Below are 15710 nucleotides of genomic sequence, written 5' to 3'. Positions count from 1 at the left end.
AGAGGTAAAGTCATACATGCTGAAGCAGCTACGTGGCTTCCACTCAGGGAGCCATTACTAACTAACTGAGAACAAAGACAGGAAGAGAAGGGAGGAGCAAATCCTGCAAAAACAACAAACACTTTAGAGGAGGAATCACCAGAAGGAAAAATAGGTTGCCTTTCTATCACACACCCCCACTGATTCAGGTAACTTTTTTTTAATCAATCTTTATTAATTTTACACCATTATTAAATATAATCATGCATAATCAAAACATCATATATAAATCATACAACATTAACAAACTTAGATACTCAAAAATAATTGATGTTTCAGTGCATTTAGGGAATTCAACTTTTAAAGCCAGGATATCTTCATTTACAATTTTCAGTAAACTGCTTATCTTTTGAGCTTATTCTTTCCCTTTTCTTTTTGGGTATGGGATAAACCAGAAAAGAGAGGGAGAAAGAGCCACTTAAAGAAACCATATCCATTTATATGCTGGTAAAGAAACCTGATCATGTTATTCCTTGTTTGTGTATTTTACTAAATCATACCAAGTCAAAATAAATGTATCTCTTTTGCTTTGACCTCTAGGGACTCTAGGTTTTTGTTTTAGTTTATCCAATAATGCTTCATTCCAGACCAGTTTATACCAATATTCTATGTTAGTTCCAGATGGGTCCTTCCAAAAGCATGCCACTGTGAAACGTGCCATGTGTAGTAAATGTGTAACCAATGCTTTATTTTGCAGATCTGAATAATCATCTATGGACAAATTTAAAATGGCCAATTGTGGAGTAGCATTAATCTGTTGATTCGATATTTTATTTGCAGCAATACATTGGTCCAAACTATTTGTATTCTGGGGCATTCCCATCACAGATGTAAATACATACCCATCATATTACAGCCCATCCAACAATTTGGTGATGAACTTGAGTTACTTAATGATAATTTTCATGGAGTAAAGTGCCACCATACATTTTAGGAAAAATTCCTTGTTTCTAACTGAAATTGACCTATATTGGGGTTTATACCCACAACATCCTCCAGTCCCCTGGATCTATTTCTATCTATAATTAATGTTCCCAATAAGCTTTCAAACTTTTCATTGAGTTGAAGGATGCATTTAACATTATTTTATGTATTGCTGAGGTTAACCCTTCTGAGTCACCCTCTGTGAACATCACTAATTACTCACAGCAAGTCAATCTCCATGTTGCATTTTCTTTTACTCCTCTAGTCATTAAGAAAGTTTTTAATTGTCTCCATACTCGCCATGGAAGGTCAGTTTCTATCAATCTATTCCTTATCTCCCCCTCCGAAATAAGATTACCATTTATATAAAAATATTTTATACGATAATCATATGTTTGGCATTTATTGTAAAAACTAGGGTGGTGTGTTCCGGTCACTTATAACATGAGTTGTTGCTTTACTCGCACCATGTCCATTATTCAGTCCCCATATTGCCCCAGCTCTATCAGGGGTTGCATACACATTGCACATTTAAAGTGCATCCCCCTCTCCCCAATAATATCAGGAACTGTAGTTTGTTGAAGGTGCTGGGAATTAGAGGCAAACTACAGTTCCCAGGATTCTTTGGGGGAAAGCCATGTGCTTTAAATGTATGGTGTGTACACAGCCTAGGTTTCAGACGTTCTTACAACAAAGAAAGTCAAAGGCATTATGCTGGATCAGATGAGGAATTTTGTTTAGCAACGTAGTACTTCAAAAGGAAAGGTTCCACAGGCACGTAATTATCTGCACCTTAAAACCAGGAAACTGCAAAGGCGTAAGAAAACATCTACTGGCTCCTTTTTCCATGGAAGCCCTATTATAGCTTTGTCAGTCCTGCGTTTGCATTATTCCGCCTCGGCCTGTTGCAACTGCTGTTTGAACAGGTAATCTGCAACATGGTTTGATAAGCAAGTTTTTAAATGTGAGTCACATAATTACAAGGAATTGCTCACCCAAAAGCAATGTTAAGCAATGTGTAGTAAATGCAGAGACCAGGAGAGATTTTATTGTTGTCAGTTGAAGGTCACAATGAACCATTAGGTAGTGCTAAAAATATACCTTTGTTGGACAGTTGTTTTTTTGTAAACTAGCATGAGTTATGGTTATGAGTTCCATTTGTTTTGTGCACCATTTAGTTTTGTAATACTGGAAACCTTATAGAAATTTGTCAAGTCTTGCACTGGCTAGTGGAACTTAAAAAAAACCCACCCAAATTTGGGCAACAGGGTTTCTCCATCTGTTCTATGCCTTAGGACAAGGGTGAGAAAACTGGCCCTGCGGATGTTGGACTTCCACTCCCATCAGCCCCAGCATGCATGGGAACTATTCAGGGGTGATGCAAACCCAAAGGGCCACAGCTCAGTTGTAAGAACATCCATTTACCATGCAGAAGGTCTCTGGTTCAATCCCCATGTGGAGGTGGGACAGTTCATTAGCTTTGCCCATCCTACCTCACAGGGCTGTTGTGCAGGTAAAGCTATAGCATCTTAAGCTCTTTGGAGGAACAGCAGGATCAAAAGTATGAATACGGTGATGGTTTAACTTCTGGAAATATGCTGACATGCCTACCCACAGCCAGCCAAAAGTAGAGACCATATTATATGGTAAGCACAGGCATTATGGGATTGAGCTTGAGACAGATTTCTTTTGGTCCACTTCAAACCTGTAACCTTAAATCTGGAAGCTTCATCAGCAGTGGGGGAAAATACCACTCCACTAGTCAGACTAGTTTCCTTTGCTAATCTAAGTTTAACCAAGTCAGCATAATGGGTCTTTTGTGGTCAATCTGCATATCCAAAGAGATGTAGCCAAGAGATCCTGTTGCTATTGGAACTGTTTTCAAGGGAGGGGCCCTCCTGCCCCCATCCTGGAGCAAGAGAGGCTTGTTACAGAACTGTAACTTCATTGCAACTTGTTTGAGCTTCCTTTTCCCTCCTTCCTCCCATTCCTTTCTTCCTCATGTACTTTTCAGATTGTGAGCGATAGGGGAGAGACCACACTAGTAGATCTTTCTAAGCCACTGAGAGCCTTTAGCTAAAGGGCGAGCTATAAATATTTTTAAAAAATTAAAAAAATGACCCTATGCAGAATGCCGGGAAGCAAATAATCACCAACTCACTGATGTGCACTGGCAAAGAACCAGATCTTGAAAGTTCACTTCCCATTTTCAGCAAGTTTGAAAAAATGCAACCTAAAAAGAACGAGGTGAACACAAAGGAAGACAAGATTGTGCAATGTGATTTAGCCATAACTCAGTGGCAGAGCATCTGCTTTGCATGCAGAAGGTCCCAGGCTCAACCCCCAGCATCTCCAGAGACTGCTCCCCTGAAACTGAGAAGCCTCTGCCAGTCAGTGTAGACAGTACTTAGCTAGATGGGCCTGTGGGTCTGGCTCAGTATACAGCAGCCTTCTATGTTCTTTCTATTCCTCAAACCCTGCTGTTCTCTCAGTTTCAGAATCATTTTAAATTTTGCCGGACATCCTTGTAGCACGTTGCAGCAACCAAATCATTTCTTATATGGTTTGTGAAATATTCTCTAATAATGCCAATACCAACTGCAGTTCATGCCACAGGTCAACAATAAAACACAGTAAAATAAGCTTTATTTCTATTTTTAACACGCCATCTATTATATGGAAATATAATGGAGTTCTTCAAATCTGAAACCATTGTTGGTTGCAAGAAAAAAAGAATACAGGCATGAATCAGTTGTCAGGTTCCGCAAACAAACACAGCTTCATCCCAACCACAATAATGTGGCATTGCACCATTATCTCTGCCCCCAGGTTCTGCAAAAAACTTTGCTCAGAGCACATACACACACACCACTAGCAGTACCTCACAGATCTGGTTGTCTTGTTCCCACCATGGGGGCGGCTGCTTATCAGGAAAAAACTCACGGTGACCATTCTCCACATTAGCTCATTAAGGCCTCGAGGTGATTCCTGGTCATATTAGTATCTGTACCAATGTAGCTTTCCTTCTATCAATGCTAGTCTTCCATCATGTTGCTGCTTGGTCTACACCAGAGAAAGCCAACGTAGTGCCCTCCAGATGTTGTGGACTCCCATCAGCCCCACCCAGCACAGTCAGCAGTCAGGGATGATGGGCGTCTGGAGGGCACACTGGAGGTGGAGAGCAGAGGTAGCCATTGTTAATGGCCTCAGTTTTGGGGGCAGACTTGTGTGCACAGCGAAAGTAATCGCTCCCGAAACTGTGGTCAGAAGACACTGGCTCCTGATGCAAACAGGACTGAATGCCTGTCTGGAGGGCAAAACCATCTTTCTGTCTGGAACATGCAAGCAGCAGAAATGCTGGCAAGGCCTGAGCTGAACTAAGAAGAGTTTAAGTGGCTGCAAGATCTGTTACTCCTTGCAGCTAATAGTGCTGAATGTCCTTCATAAGGATCCCTGTACCTCGATAAAGCATGGAATCACATCAACCCCAAAAACAATTCAGAAAATTGGGGGTGTCAGGAGGATCAAGAGACTGAACTCGGGGCTGGCGTGCTTTCCCTTTGCTTAATCTTTGGTTTGCCTAGTTCCATTGTTCTGGGGCCTGTGAAGCCGAGTTTGCTTTTGTGCCCTCTTTTTCAAAAGTGATTTCTTGTTTTGAACCTGTTGGTAGCCTTTTTCCTCTGAGCTACGTCCTTTGTGGTTGGAGCCCATTAACAATTCTGAATATTATTTGGGTTTTTGTTATTGATTGTTCTCAGGTGAGGCTTATACTCCACCATTTTATTTTTCCAACCTTTCCCCCTTCATCTGGATCCTACCCATTGGATCCTCCACTCATCTATGTGTTCTTCCTTGAGAACTCACTAACATTGGTTCCTTTGAATCCCTGCATGGCCAATGGTCAGGATATCCATTATATATTTTCCTTTTCTTAATATCTAGGATAAGTTATATAACTGAAACGCAGTAAAGCTTTCAACTAGTTTGGGCTGGTGGAAGTTATAGGTAGGCAATTTGAAATAACTGTTAAATATATTATTGGTTTTGCATGCCGTAACTATTGTTTTAGTGAAGTTACATATTGTTTCTTTGAATAGTTACATTTATAAGTTTCATATTCTATTTTGTTTTTCCACATAATCACTAACTGCAATACACTGTTTAGCCTTTTGAGCGTGGTCTGGTCACCGCCCTTCACCTGTTGGGAACAATTTAAGAACCTCAATTTCAGCTATTTTTCCAGGTTTCTTCATCTGTAGAGCTTGGTGTTCTTTTGCGGTACTGTTAAGGTCAATGCTTTCACAAGACTACCTTCCCAATGTCTTCTCCAGGATTTTTTTGCTCTTTAGAATGACCTGATAAATAAAAAGAAATATTGATATAAAAACAGGCTGTTTCCATTCTTTCATTTCCCTAAATTGAAAATTAACACTGTATGCTTTTTATGCAGTTCTCTACTGTACAGCTTTGTAAGTCACTTTGAGACTTTTTTGCAGAAAGTTACGAATAGATGTAAAAGATAATTCCAGAAAACCAATCAAGAATGCACTAAGAAGCCCCATGCGAAGACTCAGATCTGGTCAATATACAAGCTTTAAAATTATGAGAACATGCAAGGCAAGGACAAACTCTAAAAAAACTGAAGTGTGCCGTTTACAGCACTTGCACACGTAAGGATGAAAACTTTAATGTTGAGTTAAAGAGCTACTGTATATGCCTGCATCTTCCACAGATGTTTCCAACCAAGAACGCTTCTTCTGCTTTACTAATGTACCCTATTCAAAGAAGGCATATATTGCATACAAAGGTTTAACTGCATTAGTGCACAGCTTATGCTTATTGACACAACTGTGACATGTAAAACTGAATGTATGTGCCTCTTGCAAGGCAATTAACTGCCCTCAGTTTTCACAAATGTCATACCTTAGTAGCCAAAACTAAAAAAAAGAAAAGAGCAAGGCAAAAATTCAGCACTGAACATAAGAAGACCCTTGCTGGACCAGGCTAGTGGCCCATCTGTTTAGCATCCTGTTCTCACAGTGGCCAATCAGATGCCTGTGGGAAGCTTTCAAGAAACTGGCATTCAAAGAAATGCTGCCTCCAACAGTGGAGGTTCAACAGTCACTGTGGTTAGTAGCTACTGATAGCCTTATCCTCCGTTTACACCAAAAACAGACATCGTATTTCCTAGGGCCGCATTATATTGATGCGCCTAAATTTTAAACTATCAGATACTTGCAGTGTCTCTGTAAGTTTATTCTCAGTCACTACCCTAAATTGCACATCATGCTAAGCCAAACCATGACTTTGCACAAATGAGAAAACACCCAGGCTCTCAAGAGATTGTGGCTGTTTTGCTCCTCCTCAGCAAATCTGCTGCTGCGCTGAGCCAGTTTGGCTTAGCGTGTCATCTGAACCAAAACTAATTTTTTAGCTCTCTCAGACAAACCCAAGGCCTGCCCCTAAGGTTTATTTATTATTTACAGCTTATGGTTTGTCTGGGACAGCTAAACAACAAGTCCAGGTCCAGACAATACGCTAAGCCAGCCTTTCCCACCCTTTGGGTCCCCACATGTTGCAAACTCCCATCAGCCCCAGCCAGTATGGCCAATGGTCAGGAATTATGGGAACTGTAGTCTACTAGGGGACCCAAATGTTGGGAAAGGCTGTCTAAGCCAAACTATAGCTTTGCACAGCAGCAGAATGACTGGGAAGGAGCAAGCCTGCTTGCTCACACTAAACTGTGATTTTACTTAATGCTGTATGTGAGCAGGGTCAGTTTTTTCCTTCAACAGTCTGGAACGACAAACTGTCTCACTCACATGTGTGTCTCACCAACTGAAGTGCTATGCTCCCATTTGTTACAGACAAGAGCCAGGAGAGCACATTTCTCTTTATTAAAATAAGTAAAATGCTCCTGCTGCTGGAATAGTTAAAAATTTCCAACCAACCACACTTATCTTGCCCTCCTGTTCAAAGAACCTGAGCGGTCGTGGGAATTGTTGCCAGTGAAGACCGAGAATATCTGGAGCTCCCACACCCAATATACAGGAATGTATACATTTTACAACTAGTGGGGAATCTCATAGTAGATAGATATTGGCATCCCAAGAACTTAAAAAAATAATAATCAAATTTCTTATCAGTGCAGAGACAGGTCTGGTGAGTCTCAGAGAAACAGGAAAGTTTCCAATTCAAGGGGAAGAGGAAAAAGCTACAGCTGTGCCTTATACAGTTGCTGCTGATTCCATCTCACAAACAAAATCAGCCTTATCAAAAGTCACCTGCAGGTTTAACAGACTAGCTTCTCTTTGGTTTACAAGTGGGAAAAAAAATAGCACGCACAGCAGAAAGACCAAGGATGGGGAATCTATGGGCCTCCAAGTGCTATTGGACTATAGCTCGCATCACCTTTGACCATTGGCCATAATAGCCAAGGTTAACGTGAGCTGCGGTCCAACAGGTTCGCTACCCCTAGTACAAAGGACTCGCCACTTAACATTCACAGAGCAGATGGAATGTGCAAATGCATCGTGAAAGAGGAAAAAAATTCTGTTATCAATACCTTCCACTTGCAAAGTGTAGACAGAAGAGCATCCAGAAGCCAGTCCAGACTTCAAGGCTATAGGAAGAAACCAAAATCAGTGAAGTCATACTGAGCTTCCTGAACACTGTTTAGAAATTATATAATCCAAAAGATATTGTAATACCGACCTGCTGTTCTCAAAAGAAAGAAAATGAGCATTATCATCCAGTAACGATTTATTAGTGAAGCAGCATGCACATCAGTAAAGAAATGTCTCCTGCATGGTTTATCTCCTCCATCACCGTCTGAAGACTCAGAGAAGCAGTAGGAATATGCAGGTTGCAGACCTCAGGGGGCCCAGCTTGCTCTCCAACGGTGTGGAAGGGGACTATACGTCACAGAGCCCAAAGGCCTACGCTCCCATACGCCACATGGACAGAGCCGAGAGAGAGCGACCTCTCCAGATATCCCCGTTGGTTGAAGGAGCGATGAACTCCAAGTGCCTCTGTAGAAGGTTGTCTAGTCAAGTATGTAGTCCATAACATCCAGAGGACCAAAGGTTTGAGGAAAGCTGGCTTAGCGTGATGCCTGCTTCCAAGAAACAGATCCTCAGCTACTACCAAGGCTATTATATAGCAGTACACCAGGATATTAGCAAACTCTCTTCAGGAAGGCCAAGGCCAATGTTTTACCTGGTTAGATCTTGTGGAACTCTGGTGCTCATGATGTCCAGAAGGCTGACCCTCACCACTTCCAGATGTCAGCCCCATGAGAACGGCAGCAACAGTTCCTTGCTCAGGCGCCAGGGACAAGGTGGGATAGACAACCACCATGAGGACACAGCAAATGCAGAATACCTGCTACAAAGAATAGAAAGCAGAGTACATTTCAGAATTGGGACTCTCAAGGCTAGGGGCATTTACTGACTATGGGGGGGGGGGAAACCAGACAAGTCATTCCTGAAGAAATCTGCACTGTCTGTACACACACCATAACCCAATTCCACAATATCCTTCAAAACTGATTATTCTTGCCCACCTGTTGTTATCCAGACCACAGTAACAATTTACCCTTGATTATTCAATTTTTAATACAATCCTTGCTTCAAGGATCTCAGGGATGCATACATGGCTCACTCCAGCCTCACTGTATCCTCACAACAACCCTGTGAGCTAGGTCAGGCAAAGACACAACAATTGGCCCAAGGTCAACTGAGTTGAGTTTGAGGACCATATACAGCTTGAACCTGGGTCTTCCTGCTTCTAGTCGGGCACTCTAACCATTCTGCCTGCTTCTAGTCGGGCACTCTAACCATTCTGCCGCACTGACTTTCTGAATTAGTGACTCTCACCAATTGTGGCAAACCTTCCCATTCGTTAGCGGGAAGAACATAGCTAAACACAGTCAAGAGCACTCAGCAGACACAGCAAGCACATGACTGGGAATATACACAATCTGAAAACTTGGACCACAACAACTATTTTTGTTTTTCATGTGCCTTGAAGAATATCCAAACTAATCTAGCCACTCAAGGCAGAATCTACAACCACGGGACGATGATTTTCTAACACCTGAAGAAATATTTTGCCTTGAAGATAAGTCTCCAAACTATGAAATTTGCTCCCGCAAGAGACAGTGATGGCCATCAAATTGGATGGCCTTAAAAGATTAAACAAATTCATGGAGGATAATGCTGTCAATGGGAACTAGCCACTGAACTCAAGCTCTGCTTGTGGGCTTCCCATGGGCATCTGATTGACCTGAGCCAGCAGAACTAGATGGGTCACTGTCCTGATTCATCAGATCTTATGTTCTTGTTATGTTGTCTCCAAATGCAATGCATTACACAAATTAGCTTCAGCTGACTCTTTTTACATGCAATACATCCAAAAATTAATTCCTTGCTTTGCTAAATTAATGACTGCTGTATTTCTCTTAGGACACCCCCACACCATACATTTAAAACACTTATACCACTTTATTATTTCTCCTGAAGAACCCTGGGAACTGTACTTCATTAAGTGTGCCAAGAGATGTTAGGAGATCCTTAACAAACCTGTTCTCAGGATTCATTGGGGAAAGCCAAGACTGTTAGTGGGACAAGAGGGCTTTAAATGTGTGGTATGGCTGTCACCCATCTTTGGCTTATACTATCCAGTAACCCACACGTTTGGTTTAAGGTATGGGACAGATCTGGGTTAGGAGTCAGACTTAAAACTTCTCAGAAACAGGAAGAAGCCATTGCTTCTTTATCCCATAATAATCCTAGGTATGTAAGCAGGTTTCTGTAGCACCTGGGAAGGACTTGTTCAGCCCGCAATCTCCATCTTGGAATAGACTCTACAAGCTAAAAATCCCGCCTACTTTCCGTATTTTTTAATCTTTCCTCTCCACCTCCCTTCATGCAGCATCTTGCATGATGAAGAGTTCCAGAGAACATTTTGATTGGTCTTAATAAAGGTACTGCCAATGGATTTTATAGTACAGTATCGCTGATTCATAGCGTCACCATAGTTTGAAATCGACTTGAAGGCACTTAACAACATGGACCACAAGCACAGCTACCTTTGCTTTTTATGAACCTGAAAATGCATCCGTGGTTATGTTGAAAGGGCGTTGAAGACAAAATGCTGTTAACACAGCTCTTGGTGGACAAGTGTTTCCTGCATGGTTTATCTCCTCCATCACCGTCCGAAGACTCAGAGAAGCAGTAGGAATATGCAGGTTGCAGACCTCAGGGGGCCCAGCTTGCTCTCCAACGGTGTGGAAGGGGACTATACGTCACAGAGCCCAAAGGCCTACGCTCCCATATGCCACACGGACAGAGCTGAGAGAGAGCGACCTCTCCAGATATCCCCGTTGGTTGAAGGTATGATAAACTGCAAGAGCCTCTACAGAAAGTTGCCTAGTCTGAGATCAGCATTCCCCGGCCTGGTAGCCCACCCACCTCCCTGATGTTGGACTCAAGCTCCCATCAGCCTCAGCCAGTATCGCCAATGGCCAGAAACGATGGAAGTTGCAGCCCAGCACCGCTGTCACCCTTTCGGAATGGCATATACCAAGTCAGTTTTTTATACTTCAATGTATTGTTAAGTCTAAAAATAAGCAAACAACAACTTTTGTCTGTGGACAGTTCATAAAGCCCACATCCCACAAAAAGTGTTTGCAATGAATTTAAAAAAACCCACAAGACAAACAGGAAAATGAATTATTCTCATGAATACCTGTTCAAGCCTCATCTAGGCTGTTGTACACGCTCATTTTGAGAATATATGCCCTCTTCAACAGCATGCATTGGACTTTATTCAGGGGTTCTGAAATGGAAGAACAGAATGTCATGATCAATTAACACAGCTGCTTCTCAAACAGCGGGTCCCAACACGTTCCTCGGTGGGTCACACAATGAAGGCATATTTGGACAGGTCTGTGTATCACCCCCAAGTATCTACGTATTTTTTTAAAAAAAAGTAAGGATGGGAGCACAGCACTCCTGTTGCAAGGCCCATTAGATGAGTTTGGGGCAGATCCATACCACACATTTAAAAGCACATTACTTTCCCCAATGAATCCTGGGAACTGTGGTTTTCCTCTCAGAGCTACATATTCCCAGCACCCTTAAACTACAGCTTCCATGATTCTTTGGGAAGAGTCATGTGATTTAAATGTATGGTGTGGACCTGCCCTTGGTTGCTGACCTACTTCCTAGTAAGTCATGCTTAAAGTCTATAAAAAGGCATGCCGCTTATATACACATTAAAACACAATAACCATATACTTGTTCAGATGTAGGAATCGTGCATTTTCTAATCCAGAGGGAGAAGATAGATGAGAAGCACTGGATTCAACACAACTTTTTAACAATACACAAAGCAACATACACAGGAAGGAAATACTATCCAAGTGAAACAATGTTTCCTGCATGGTTTATCTCCTCCGTCACCGTCCGAAGACTCAGAGAAGCAATAGGAATATGCAGGTTGCAGACCTCAGGGGGCCCAGCTTGCTCTCCAACGGTGTGGAAGAGGACTATACGTCACAGAGCCCAGAGGCCTATGCTCCCATACGCCACACGGACAGAGCTGAGAGAGCGAACTCTCCAGATATCCCCGTTGGTTGAAGGTACAACAGACTCCAAGTCCCCTATAGAAAGTCGTCTAGTCTCCAGTTGACCATTCTCCAACTTGGTACTCTCCACATGTTTATTGGACTCTCCCATCAGCATGGCCAATGGCCAGGAACAATGGGAGTTGTAGTCCGCAAACATCTGGAGGGCCACAGGTCGGAGGAAAGCTGGCTTAGTGCAATGCCTGCTTCCAAGACCATGATCCTGAGCTACTTCTAAGCCCACACTCCCATACACCTCATGGACAGAGGTGACAGATATCCTCACTGGTTGAAGATATGATGAACTACAAAGTGCTTCCATTTCTATAAGTTGTCTAGTCTCTAGACTAGTGAGGACCAAATATTCACAAAATTATATTTATATCCCATCTTTCCTCAAAGGAGCTCAAGGTGGATTACATCGCTCTCCCACTCCATTTCTTCCTCACAACAACCCTGTGAGGTAAGTCAGACTGAGAGACTGTGACTGGCCCATGGCCACCAGCAAGCTTCATGGCTGAGTAGGGATTTGAAGCCTTATCTCCTACATCCTAGCGCAGCATACTAACTGCTATACAATATTGGCTCAAAATAATTCAAAAGAATATTCCAAAAACAGTGTGCCCCTCCCAAGACTAATTCCAATAAGAGAACTGTATTTTGCTGTTCAGACAGTTTTAATCATAGATTATACGCTCCATAATAAAGATGGAATTGTTAATAAATTAGATATCTAAACACTTTCACCCTTAGACAGTGTTACAAGTAACCCCTGCAAATATCCTCATTTGATAAAATTATGTTAACACTGCTATTCCCACCTTCAAGGGTTTAGGGCAGCCTTCCACAACCTGGAGACATCCAGGTATTGCTGGACTAAACTCCCATCATTTCAGGCAACTGGCCATGCTGACTAATGCTGATGAGAGCTGTAGTTCAAAATGTCTGGAGGGTACTAGGTTGGCTTAGGTAGGAACACACAAATTCAGAGCATTTGGTTCTTGGTCAAACAGCTTAAAAGAAAATATTTATTTTTCTTCAATACCTTGCATTTCCAAGCTGGACATGTTCACCTGTGGTTTAAATGCCCTCTTCAGCAGCATCTAATGATGTCCTCGAAGCACTCAGACTGCAAAGAACAGAACAGCACATCAGCTTATTACAACTGCATAGAATACCATTATTATACTATGTGCAGTAAGACACTACATTACAAAAGGCGTTTATACTAGAAGCTGCCTTTGTTTGCAGATGCCCAGTTTTAATTTTAAAGCCAAGCTACTATTTGTTAGGCAAGACTGTGTGTTTGCAGATCATACATTGATGCTTCATAGCTTTGAAATATGATGTTAAGGTACCCTCAAATCTAAGCATTATGGCTTTTTTTGAGACTGGCTAAAAAGCAGTGAAAGCAAGCAAAAAAGTTCAAATTCGCAGCCTGGAACACTTCTTGTTTTTCTCAATTGATATGCCCATGCAAATCAAATGATATGCACATATTTAGAGGGCACTAATAAACAGAAAAGATGCTTTGAAATTTATTCAGTCTAGTGCAGATTTTTACAGAGGTTTAATAAATAGAATCCTCCAAATAACAACCTAAGATTGATGAAAGGATAAAACGACGAGAGCAGATAAAATGGAGGGGGGAAACCTTGTACACCACCTTCAGCTCCTTGGTAGAAAGGCAGGATTTAAATGTAACAATAAAACTTTGATCTACACCGCAAGCATAGGAAAGGCTGCTGTAGGGCATCATTCTTTCCATACCCCCCAAAAGAAATCATGAGCCATCCAAGCGGCCCTCCTCCCAAACATTCTAACAAACGATTCTGAATTTTCTGAACATGCTGTGCCTGTTCAATTTCTGCATGTCCCTACAGGCTTCCAAGGTCCACGAACCCCCCTCCCCCAAGCGTATTTGTGACCTTTTGAAGAGCGTTTTTCTACTATTTTAACTGCAACAAAAACACTACTTAAACATTTAAGAAATGGGAAAAATAGGAAAAAATTCTCTCATCGCTCTCTTCATCTGTTCAATTTCTGCCTGTCGCAAGTAACAAAAATACAGGAAACCCAACAAAGAAGAGAAAAGGATCCTAACATAGCTTTTTCGGAGCAGCCCTGAGAAAGAGCTCGCATATTTGAAATAACTGGAGCGAATGAGAACCTCTGACACTAACTGTACCTGCTCTATTCATCTTGTTTAAGAGATTAAAATAACGTAATTATAAAAACTCAAAATAATTATGATTCCTAACTATTCCTTCTTATAGTATGAACCTCCCACCTTTCCCGCTCTTTAAGGCAGAGGCGGCGACATCCCACGACGACTTACCTCGTCGCCCCATGTGCGAGAAAAAGAAAAAGAAGCCAACGACGAGGATATTTATACCACACAAGGGATGACGGGAAAAAGCAAACCATTGAACAGCAAAGGCGCATGCGCCAAAATATTCATTTTGGAGAGGAGAGGGTAAAAAGCCCATGAGTGACACCTTTACAACTATTTTTAGGGAGCAATTGCTTCCGGTTCTCATTCGACTCCTCAGCATGCAGGGCAATCGTGATGGATATATTTTTTAAAAAAAATAAAGCTGGCAAAATTAAAGTGCATCATGATTACAGTTATCTGAAAACACTGCATCTGAAAACCCTGACTTATTTTTATTTTTAAAAAGCCTACTTCATGCATACATTTTCCCGCCACTTTTGCTCCTCACCGCACATGGTGGATTCTATCGACGTTGACTGAGGACCGAACTTTGTTTTTACAGACACATAAAGATTTCACCTCTTGAAGGGAGAGCATTTTTTAAAAAAATCTAGGCGCATGCGTAATGACGTAGAGGGAAAAGCTCGCAGAGACGCAGTGACTGGTTCAGTTGGTGGTGAACGAAATGGAAAGGAGATTTCAAGAGAGGCAACGACGAAGCAGTTCGGACAACAAGGACGCCCTCTCCCGAAAGAAGTGATGAATAGCCTCCCGCTCCCAATGGGCTCAGGAAGAGGAGCCCTGTATATACAGTATAAGAGTTTGTAGCTGCCCGGCGGTCTGTGTACTACCAATTTGCAAGCTTGGACTGAATGTATACACTGTAATGTGAGTACGAACTCAAGTGAATTAGATATAGTTGTATGAGGGAATCAGTTGGGAGAGGGACCAGTTGGAAAACGAAAGTAGAGCTCTTGGTTATACTGCAACAGACTGTTAAGTAAAGTTTGTTCCTTCTAACGAGTATTTGTGATTCATTTCAACTCTTGCAAATATTACATACACAGCCGCCACCTTTTCTTCCTTCCTTCATATTTAATGGAAATTACTCCCGGGTAAATCAAATTGCAGTAATCAGACCAGACTAAGATGCACATGACAGAGTAAACAAACACGTCACACACAGTAGATTTGCATTTAGCAGAGTGAACTCAGGACCAGGGGAAGAACCTTGGGAAATAATCATAGAGTGAGAATTGGGTGTTGCAAGTATTTCTCCATTTTCATCTGTGAGATGCTGTGGGGTATGCAGCTGTTCTTTTAAGAAAATACTTTTAAGAGAACACACAGGTTTTGCCTCTACAGAGAGAAAAATTCCAAAGCTGGGATGTGTCTACCAAGGCAAACCTCTAAATAAAGGAGGAGTGGAGAACGTTTTTTGGCCACTCTGAACAATTCTCCATGAGCCACATGCCAGTGGTGGGTGGGACCAGAGGCAAAATTGGGACGAGCAATGAATGTACATTTTACCTTTGTACATACAGCCAACTACTTTCTATCCCGGTCTAGCGTCCATCCAGGCAAGCAAAGGGCATTATCAGAATTAAAGGACACATTCTTGTTGTTACGTGCCTTCAAGTCGACTACGACTCATGGCAACCCTATGAATCAGCGACCTCCAAGAGCATGTCATGAACCACCCTGTTCAGATCTTGTAAGTTCAGGTCTGCGGCTTCCTTTATGGAATCAATCCGTCTCGTTTGGTTTTCCTCTTTTTCTACTCCCTTCTGTTTTCCCCAGCATTATTGTCTTTTCTAGTGAATCATGTCTTCTCATGATGTGTCCAAAGTATGATAACCTCAGTTTCATAATTTTAGCTTCTAGTGACAGTTCTGGTTTAAT

At 41.9% G+C, this 15710-nt stretch overlaps 1 long non-coding RNA gene and 3 other non-coding genes across 7 annotated transcripts; all 4 read right to left on the bottom strand.

Moving 5' to 3' along the window:
• Window positions 1-3592: 3592 nt before the first annotated feature.
• On the bottom strand, window positions 3593-14337 carry LOC133370250 (uncharacterized). 4 transcript variants are annotated; one of them, XR_009759107.1, is made up of 6 exons: window positions 14317-14337; window positions 12639-12722; window positions 10714-10803; window positions 8182-8349; window positions 7529-7585; window positions 3593-5318 (listed from the first exon to the last, which is right to left on the bottom strand). It is a non-coding gene; the product is annotated as an uncharacterized LOC133370250 (long non-coding RNA). The 4 variants fall into 4 exon arrangements; XR_009759104.1 differs by lacking the exon at window positions 14317-14337 and adding an exon at window positions 14291-14311; XR_009759106.1 differs by lacking the exon at window positions 14317-14337 and adding an exon at window positions 13932-14018.
• Window positions 7758-7966, bottom strand: LOC133371035 (small nucleolar RNA SNORA73 family). Its single transcript, XR_009759241.1, has one exon. It is a non-coding gene; the product is annotated as a small nucleolar RNA SNORA73 family (small nucleolar RNA).
• Window positions 10144-10352, bottom strand: LOC133371037 (small nucleolar RNA SNORA73 family). The gene has a single exon (XR_009759243.1). It is a non-coding gene; the product is annotated as a small nucleolar RNA SNORA73 family (small nucleolar RNA).
• LOC133371036 (small nucleolar RNA SNORA73 family) lies at window positions 11396-11602 on the bottom strand. Its single transcript, XR_009759242.1, has one exon. It is a non-coding gene; the product is annotated as a small nucleolar RNA SNORA73 family (small nucleolar RNA).
• Window positions 14338-15710: the final 1373 nt, after the last annotated feature.

The sequence above is a fragment of the Rhineura floridana genome, chromosome 15 (assembly GCF_030035675.1).
Source record: "Rhineura floridana isolate rRhiFlo1 chromosome 15, rRhiFlo1.hap2, whole genome shotgun sequence".
Taxonomy (NCBI): domain Eukaryota; kingdom Metazoa; phylum Chordata; class Lepidosauria; order Squamata; family Rhineuridae; genus Rhineura; species Rhineura floridana.
The sequence above is the reverse complement of the archived record's forward strand: the minus strand, read 5'-3'. Positions and strand labels throughout refer to the sequence as shown.